Raw genomic sequence first — 9,511 nt, forward strand, 5'->3', positions numbered from 1 at the left:
ATCTCTTCTGAGTGTTAAATGCATTGCTCATGGGTTCCTTTCAACGCTTAGTGGGGAGGCCAGGAGCCCACATTCGAGAACGAGAACTGGAAAACCTCGCCAGGCCCCTAGCAGGCTCCTGTTTTCTGCTGTGGCTGATTCCTGTTACTGCCCTCGGGGGTTGATATGGAAAGTTGGTTTTGTGTAACAGTATACAGTCATTCTCTACTGAGATGATAGTCTTGCAAATTAATATTCCTCACCAGTCAAGTGATCCTCTGAGGAAAGATGACAATTTCTTCAGAATAATCCTTAGAAATGTTTCTCTTTGGCTCTGTAATTTATAATCTTTCTCTCAAAGCCCATCTCCGTACCAGGCTGGCTGGACTTGAGGGGCTTCCCAGGGACTTCCCCTTTGCTCCTGGTAATTTCCTCTCTGGAGCCTTTCTCCTCGCTCACCAGGAGACCTCAGTTGGAACCATCCCATTTATCAGAGGTTATAATAACACTGACCCTCATAAGAGGGAGGGTCCAAGTCTCTATCCTCCCTTCCCAGGAAGCTCCTGGTCTCCTATGCAAAATATCCCCTTTCTCCCAGAAGATCAGCTCTGCACACTGGGGCAACTGGGAGAGCCAGGCTTCCTCATGCTACAAAGAATATTCTATTACTCTCTTCCTTCAGGGCAAAGGCTACCTTCTTTCCTAGTTTACACTACTCGAAGGGACTTCCAGGTGACTCTCCTCCAAGCCAGGACATGCTCCAAGGTGCCGAGTGTTTTCTTTTTTTCAGAGAGAGTGGAAGGGAGAGAGAGAAAGAGAGAGAGAGAGAGGGAGGGAGGGAGGGAGAGAGGGAGGGAGAGAGAGACACATCAATTCGTTGCCTCTGGCACCCGGGATGGAGCCTGCAACCGAGGTATGTGCCGTTGGCCAGAATCAAACCCAGGACCCTTCAGTCTGCAGGCCGATGCTCCTAACCACTGAGCCAAACCGGCTAGGGCGTGACCAGTGTTTTCTATCTGGAAAGCAGGTTCTGGTAACTTGTGAATATGACAGCTTTTCCTGATAAGAATTTTCTAAATTGCACTTTGTCTTAGGTGGAGTACTCCATAAAATAGACTCTGAAATGGAGATTTGCATGCAGATTTTTTTGGAGAATATTCTCAGGAAGGACACCTGTAGAGGAGTGAGAGAAGCAAGCCTGGGCAAAGGAAGGAGGTGAACTGTGCTGTAATTACAGCAGAGGCCTTAGCTCTGGGGCTGAGATGACCCTTCAGTGTTGTCTCCAGTGGAGGCAAGGAGGCTGGCCTTGTACCCTTTCAACAACCAGTCATTGGCCTGTCTGGGATGCTGACAGCTGAGCCCTAGAGGGAGGCAGCTCCCATCAGCCAAGGGCAATTCCTGAGGATGAACTTATCTTGGAGGTTTAACAATAATACACTCCCTATAGGTGGAGGCAAGGGTCTCAGCCTTGAAAGGGGAACCTGGCAGTGCACCACAGTGTCTACTATATACCTATCCAGGCATAATTTATTTATAGCTGTCTCCCCTCTTTTAGTCCTAACAGAATACCTGAATTATAGTATCTACTCAATATTAGTAACTAACAGATGAATGAATAAATACATGAATGAAAGAGTAAACATCAGCCCAATGACTCTGTAATACATTATTATTGGTTGCATTTATGCAGAATTTTATATATGCAAATTATTCTGCTAAAAATATGTTATAAATATGTAAGTGCTGCAAGCAATAATTTCTAATAAAACCTGTCACCAAAATGAATTAATATTTAGTAGGCACAAACTAGGGGCATGACCCTGCCTTAGTCAACTCTCCCAGAATGCATCTACCTTAATAATAGAACTGTTTAAAGGTTTCGGATCTGGAATCCTAATTCATCTCTTAAATTGCTCTTTAGATCCTCTGCTTTGTTAGATAAATCTCCTCTCATCATGCCCAAATCTTGTTCTCATTATATAGTGTTTCCAAAGTTTATTAAGCATTTCATCCCTGCTATCAAACTGTTTGATCTTGGCTATTTTTGCATCTCTTCTGATGTTTTGTAATTTTCTTGCCAGTAGTCCAAATTCTCATGAACATTTATTGTTTTTACTCTCTAGAACAGCAGCCCTCTTCTTCTGGGACAAGGTCTGTCAAAGCTCCAGGGACCATAGTGGGTGGGGGCTGACAATTCTAGAACCCTGCCCCCAGGGCCATGGTGATTGGCCCTTGGTTGAGCACATGACCCAAGCTGGACCAATCATAGTTCTTCCCTGGGAACTTTTCTTTTACCTTAGGAAAAAAGAGGGAAAGAAGAAGGCTTTTTTCCTCTCTGCTTGTGGAGTTGCTTACTAGACTGGGAACACAGGTCTACCAGAGGCCATTCCCTACCCCATGCAGCAATTGTCCTGCAACAGGAGAAAATGAATTCAGCCCAAGAAGAGAAACAGGGTGAGAGGTGAGAGAGACCTGAGAGATTTAAAATCCCTGATTCTAGGAGCTGAATTCTCAGAAATTCTGTCTCCTGAACTCCCAAGACTTAACTGTCAAATTCATCTTTCATTCTGGTAGCCACCTTAGTTTGTTGCCAAAAACCTTTTTAGCTTAAGCTAGTTTGCTGTTTCTATCACTTCCTATACAAAGTCCTCTCCCCCACATACACATTTGCTAGAATCACTATGTAGAATTCAGTGGATTTAAACATTAGTCTGAATACTACCTTATATACCTTGAGTTGCCAAGGCCAACCATCTGCTTCAGGTGACAGCATAGGGTTTAAGAGCATCAGTTCAAGAGTCTTGGACTCACATCCTACCTTCATCACCAACCAGCTAAGTGACCTCAGGTAAGGGACTTACATTGTCCATGTCTTAGCTTCACATCTATATAGTTTGCAAAATAATAAGAGGGTCATTGTGTCTGTTAAAGCCCTAGGGCAGCACCTGGCACATAGCAAGAACTCAATAAATACAGCTATTGTGAGCTTTCCCTCTCTTGTCATCGATGTCTCCCACGGCATAACCACCATGTGGGATTTGGTACACATTGATTTAACCCAGAACCTCAAATGTCTTTCATTTTTACTTTCGGATTGTTAAATAAATGCTTATCTTTGACATTTCGCGGCCTTTCTCTTGGACCACATTCTATGGTTGTTGTTTTTCCCCCTCAATGGTTCCAGCCCAATTTTTGCTCTTTGGTATTGCTTCTCCATTTTCACAGTACCTCCTATTCCTATCCCTCAACATCAATCTGCTCTTTCCTTGTAAAATGCATTCTATTATACCCGCACCTGGAACATTCCTACCTCAAGGAGCAATTTGCTGTATGTTTATTTTCTCTGGAACCATCTCTCCTTTATGGAAGTAGTGCTATTTACCAGCCTGTGATGGAATGCTCCCTAATTTGCTGAGGGCACCCTGCAAACTGCCCCTGTGCTCGCAAGTCCCTATAATAATGCTTGTGTTGGCCAGGACACAAGCCACAGTCAAAAAGGTCTTCCTGAGTTCTGAAGGTCAAGCAATTAAATGTTCTCAGGCTTTGAGAGGAGAGGAAACAAGGCCTTTCCTTGGGGAGCATCTGTTGATGGTTCTTTAGGTATGTACTGTCCTTACCAGTGGGGGCACCTGGCTTCTAGTGCTGGCTGCTGTTTCCTGTCAGGGCACTTGACCTCTTGGAGCCTCAATTTCTTCATCTATAACATGGATTTACACAGACTCACCCTGATTTTGTGTGAACATTAAAATGAAACAATATGGTAGTTTATGAATTGTAAAGCACCCCATAAGTGGGAGATGCTGTGAATGCAAACTCTAGTAGGAACCCAGCGATAGCTATAAAACAGGGCTAGTTCTCTCTAACTGGCTTTGCACAGTGCCATGTGCTGACAGGATGAGCCCAGGGCCATTCATGAAGAGCCACACTTGGGTTCTTCTTGGGGGAGGCAGACAAACCGAGTCGGGACCTCATGGCCACAGCCCTTCTCAGAAGTTCCAGAGAAAAGACATCAAGGAATACTTTCAACTTGTGAACCTCAGGACGAAAAGGCTTAAGAAGGAAAATTAAATAGCCCATGTCACTGCCTCTCAAATGGGCCTTCCCTACCTTCACTGCCATCGTTCCTGGGTCCCTGTCCTCACCCAGCCAGGCTTGGCAGGCTCATCTGGAAACTCTCTTGCCCCACCTGGCTCACTTGACACAGAATTTTCTAGTGCTTCCTACCAGCCCCATGCCTTTTCCTGCTCAGTGGCTGTGCAGGTTCAGGTTTTCCCCACCTGCCAGTGGGGATGGGTAAGTCCACAGCACACGCCTCAACAGGACACAGGGGTGACTAACACAGCCCGGGGAAGCGGAGGCGACTGCCCAGGGAGGCTAATTTTAGAGCTCAGTCCTGAAGGCGAAGGAGGTGTTGTAACAAGGCAAAGGGTTTGGGAGGAACCTCTCTCCCTGTGTCCCCCCCCCCGGGAACAGCCTGTGTCTCTACAAAGGCGTGAGAGAGCTTGCTGCGTTCGCCAAAGAGCAGGTAGTTGGTCCTGGCTGGACAGAGGGCTGCAGGGGTGGGGAGGAGAGCCGGAGCCCTGGCCACGCCACCCTGCAAACCCCAGCTACCCCATCGTTCCCCACGAAGCTGTAAAGAGGCATCACTTTTCTGTCCCCAGTGGAAGGTGATTTTGTTAGGTGCTCTTCCAGCCAAAGTTTGATAGGAGTTAAAATAATTTTCAAGGTAAGCTCCCTGATGGGTCTCCTGAGGGGTTAGGGCATCTTCACCTCCCCCGTCCCGTTTAACCTCAACGTCTGGTACAAACTCTTCTTCAGTCTCTCTGGGGACAGAGGGCCTTCTATGCAAATAAGACGGGTGGCCTGCTGTGACCACCCAGAGTTGCCAGGGTCAGTATTCTGATCAGGGTTTCAGTTCTGCTCTACTCTGTACTAGCCGTAAGCTGGAGTCAGCTACTTTTCGCCAGTTTCCTCATTGGCTAAAGGGCTTTTGTGAGAATACAATTAGATTATAGGTGGGTGTCTCTATCCCCAAATCCTGATTCTTTCCCAGTGATCCCTCTCTTGGTAAAAGACACCAACATTCACCCGGTTGCTGAAACTAGAAACCTGAGCATCATTCTTAACTAAGCCCTCTTGCTAGTTCCCACAGCAGGTTCTGTCCATTTTACCTCCACAACATACACTTTTGCTCTCCACTTCCATGTCCTTAGTCCCAGCTGACGCCACTCATTGACTACCAGGCTATGCTACAGCCTCCCAACTGCTTTTCTTCCACTTATAATCTCCACAGGGTGGCCAGAGCAAGCGTGTAAAAGTGCTAGTCAGATGCCCTAGTGGGTTTGGCTCAGCGTTTAGAGTGTTGGCCCCCTGATTGAAGGGTCCCGGGTTCGATTCTGGCTGAGAGCACATACCTTGGTTGCAGGCTCCACCCCTGGCATGTGCAGGAGGCAACCAAGTCATGTGTCTCTCTCACATCGATGTTTCTCTCCCTTCCACTCTCTCTGAAAAGCACTGGGAAAAATATCCTCAGGTGAGGGTTTAAAAAAAAAAAAAAATTAAACTGTTAATCAGATGATAATATGCCTCAGCTGAAAATGCTCCAGTGGTACTCCTTATCATTCATAGTGAACTTCAAAGTCCTTATCGTGGCCTACAGGGTGCCATATGACTTGGCCTCTGCCTTCCTGTGTCCCTGTCCCCATCACTACTTGCCATCTGTCCCCACCAGTGTTTGGACAACTCCTAGGACATGCCGAGTGCCAAGCTCTCTCATGCCTTGAGAACTTTGTTCTTCCCATTTCCTTTGCCTGAAATACTCCTCCCCTGGCTTATCACATATGGTTCCTTCTTGGCTGAAATGTTCCCTCTTTGGGTGGCCTTTCCTGTCCTCCTTGTCTAAAGTAGATCTTACCATTGTCCTCTATCACAATACTTGCCTTGTAGACTGACCACAGATTATCATTTCTTATTTACTTACTTGCTGTCTTAGGTCAGGCTCACTAGGAATAGGCCTCAGATAAGAATTCAAGTGCAAGTGATTTATTAAGGAAATGCTCCCAGGGGAGACAGGTAAGGATGCGGGGCAAGCAGGACAGCGGTGGGTAAGGCGGCAGATAAGGGTGAGATTTCAGGTAGAGCTCCAGCCTCAGGTGATCCCCAAGGGGAGCTCTGCAGTGTAAATTCTGCCTCTCAGTTATCCCAACCCAAAGCAAATGAGCTGTGTCCATATTTCTGTACCAGTCAGCCATTGGCTAAGGGCCACTGGGACTGGGGTCAACTTCCAGACACTTCCAACTCCAGGAGCTCAAGGGCAGGCTGCTGGAAAGTGGCAGGTGTGGGCATCACAGCTAACACAGAAATAGTGGGGGACAGACTCTGAGACTGAGATCAGCTCGAAGCACCTGTATCAGGAATGGTCTTGGGATCACCACCTAAGGAAGGGACAAGAAGAGACAGAAGCAGGAGTGGGCAGAGGAAAAAGATGGGCTAAAATGCAGTCTCACTGTAGGCCTCAGCTAACCCCACAGAATGCTCTAGGGTTGGGGTGGCCCTCTGGAGTTACCGTAATTTTAGTGTTGCCAGATTTGGCAAATAAAAATACAGGATGAGCAATTAAACTTGAATTTCAGATAAGCAATGAATAATTTTTAACATAAATATGTCTTATATAACACAACATACTTCTACTCAAAAACTTTTTCATTTCTTGTCTGAAGTTATCTGAACGTTGTGTGTTTTATCTGGCAACCAGGTGGGGTAAGATCTTTCTACCGTCTGCTGACCAGTCTCTGGATTCAGATCTCCCCAGTCAAGGGGGTGTGATCCTGGGTAATGAGACTCTTCAGCTGAGGCGATTCGGAGGAGGGCTGACAGCTGAGGGCTGTCTGCCAGCAGCCCACTCAACAGCTGAGAAAATAAATCCTTCAGACTTGAAATGGAATTTGGAGAGCTCATCACAGCATCTACTACAGAAACAGACTCTCAATAACTTATTTATTGGAATGTACTGGAAGGATATTGTGTTCACAGAATCAGCGGGAAGGCTGGGGAGTCAGGCTCAGAAAAAAGACACAAGAGCAGAGCAGCCGGACAAACATGTCCAGGTCACACCCCCAGAACAATCTGAATTGCTGCAGATACAACCTTTTCAGCGTCCAACGGACTCGCAGGCCTGCTGCTGCCATATTGAATAATGTCCCTGCATACTGTGTCAGTCCGTTGAGATGCCAAGTCACCCTCCGGCCTCCCGTCTAGTCTTTCACAAGTGGGGATCCTTCTAAAAAATAAAAAGGGTATATCAGGACCAACATTAGGAGCTGGTGATGTCTCTAAGAGCGCCTCATGGTTTAAATTAACCCCCTTCTGTGTGCAGGAGGCAGCTGACCGATGTTTCTCTCTTTCCCTTCCTCTCTCTAAATATCAATAATAAATAAATAAAATTTTTTAAAATGGGCAAGGGTACTTCATAGGACAATAATGACCCAGAGTTGCAGCAAAATCAGAGTGATCCATCAGGACCAGCTGCATTGACTAATGACCGCCTGGCACCGACCAAACAGTGGAGACCAGGAGGGGGCACACTCGGGGAACTCTCCCCTGAGGCCTCCAGACAAAAGCCCCTGGTACAGGGACCCAGTGCAGCTCTCCCTGTGGAGCATGCCCGTGTGTTTCCCCACCCCCTTCTTTTCTCAGGGTGCTTCCCCTCATCCTTCCCCTCCCCCAGCACCAAATCTTTCCCCCTCTTCTTCCCTCCAGGTGCATTTCCTTTGTTCATTGACTCTCCTGAGCTCCAAGGGCCCTTTTTTTTGCCTCTGTAACTCCTTTCCTGAGCCCATTCCTTTCTTCTACAGCTCACTTCTGTACCCCTGGGACTTTCTAAATAAACATTCTCTTATAATTTGAGCCTTGGCTCTGAATTCTTTCTTAGCCAGAGCTCAAGTACCGAGGTTGTTGAACCGTTTAACACCTGGTACTGTTTTTCCACCGGTAAACACAAGGACCACACTTTGAGTCACAAGAATTTATTCTAGCCTCTCCCGGGAAAAATGGGGGAAAACCTTTCCATGTGTCTTTTATCTTCTCTTAAAGGCAGGTTAAAAGATGCCACAGAACAAAAATGCAGTTTATATCACAGACTTCTTAAGCAACTTCAGTGGACTGGAAATCCACCCTGTGTGCTGAAAAGGATTTTGATTCTTTCCCAGAAAACAAATGGCTTTGAATATCTGCCGTCGCATCAATTCATTAAGGGCTTTCCATTTTCACCGGAGCAACGAAAGAATTATTACAGTTTCCTCCTTTCACCCTCCCATTCCTCGGAGAAAGTTTTTGAGGCATGTGTATAAAGAAATCCTCTGTTGGTTAACGGCCTTGAAATTGTGTGTAGATTAACAATTAGTCCAGAGTCCAGTGACTGGGGGAACGACTCCCCTGATTGGTTGAACTTCAGGAATTAAGTAGGAGGAATAGAATGTCCTTTGGGGACATGGAATGCTCTGGTATCTAAATCCGCCTGAATCATTTGAAACCAGCCCTTTTGGGTAAAATCGAAAAGGAGACACTACCAAATCCCAGGAAGACATTTTTGTCACCCTTTGTTATGAAGATTAACAACGTGAGATTTCAGAATCTCTTTCCCTTATTGTTAAATTTGTGGACATACCCTTTTAAACAATTTGGCCTGTCGGTGACTTACAGATTGTTGTTGATCACACTCAACCTACTTATTATTGGGGTGCACTTAATCTTCTGAAATACAAATATGCATAAACCTTAAATATGTTAAAATGATAGTGATGAATTATATGGAAAAAAAATCTTATTTCCTATTTCCTTGCTGCTGAAGTGGAAAGCCATCTGAAGGAAATGATCTAATTGTACCCCCAGTTTGCATAGGAGAAATGTCTTCTTTCCCTAAACGTAGGGGTCTGCCTTTGAGATGCTTGTGACCTGACAGTGACCCGAAATGTCACTTGCAGGTGAAAGCCCAACAGAATGGAGCCCCAGGATGCCATAGAACTGGTAGTTAATGGGGTGTGGGGAGGAGGGTGGCTTTTAAGGGGTAAGAAAGCTCAGCTGAAAACACCCCTGGATTAGCCAACATCCAACCAGGTGTCAGTCTCTTTATACACACCCTGTACCCCCCTCCCTTCTTTACCCCATCCACTGCTTTTAGAATTTTTTTAATCAGATGAAGCAAAATGATAGCAAAGTTTAAATATTTTTCTATAGTTTTATTGAGCTATAACTTACATACCATAAAATTTACCCATTTAGAACGTACACCCAGCGGCATTTAGTACGTTTAGAGTGTGCAACTATCACCACTGTCTAATTTTAGAACAATTTCATCACCTCAAAAAGAAACCCTGTGTCCACTAGGGGTCATTCCCCCTTTCCCTCCTCTCTCCAGCCCCTGGCAACCACTGATCTACTTTCTGTGTCTATGTAATCAAGGAGGAAGGCTGTTGTAGCTGGTTTTGAAATGTGGGACCGTCAGCTGGCCCTTTTACTCTTCCACCTCTCTGGG

Source organism: Miniopterus natalensis, chromosome 16 (genome assembly GCF_054644295.1).
Source record: "Miniopterus natalensis isolate mMinNat1 chromosome 16, mMinNat1.hap1, whole genome shotgun sequence".
NCBI classification, from domain to species: Eukaryota; Metazoa; Chordata; class Mammalia; order Chiroptera; family Miniopteridae; genus Miniopterus; species Miniopterus natalensis.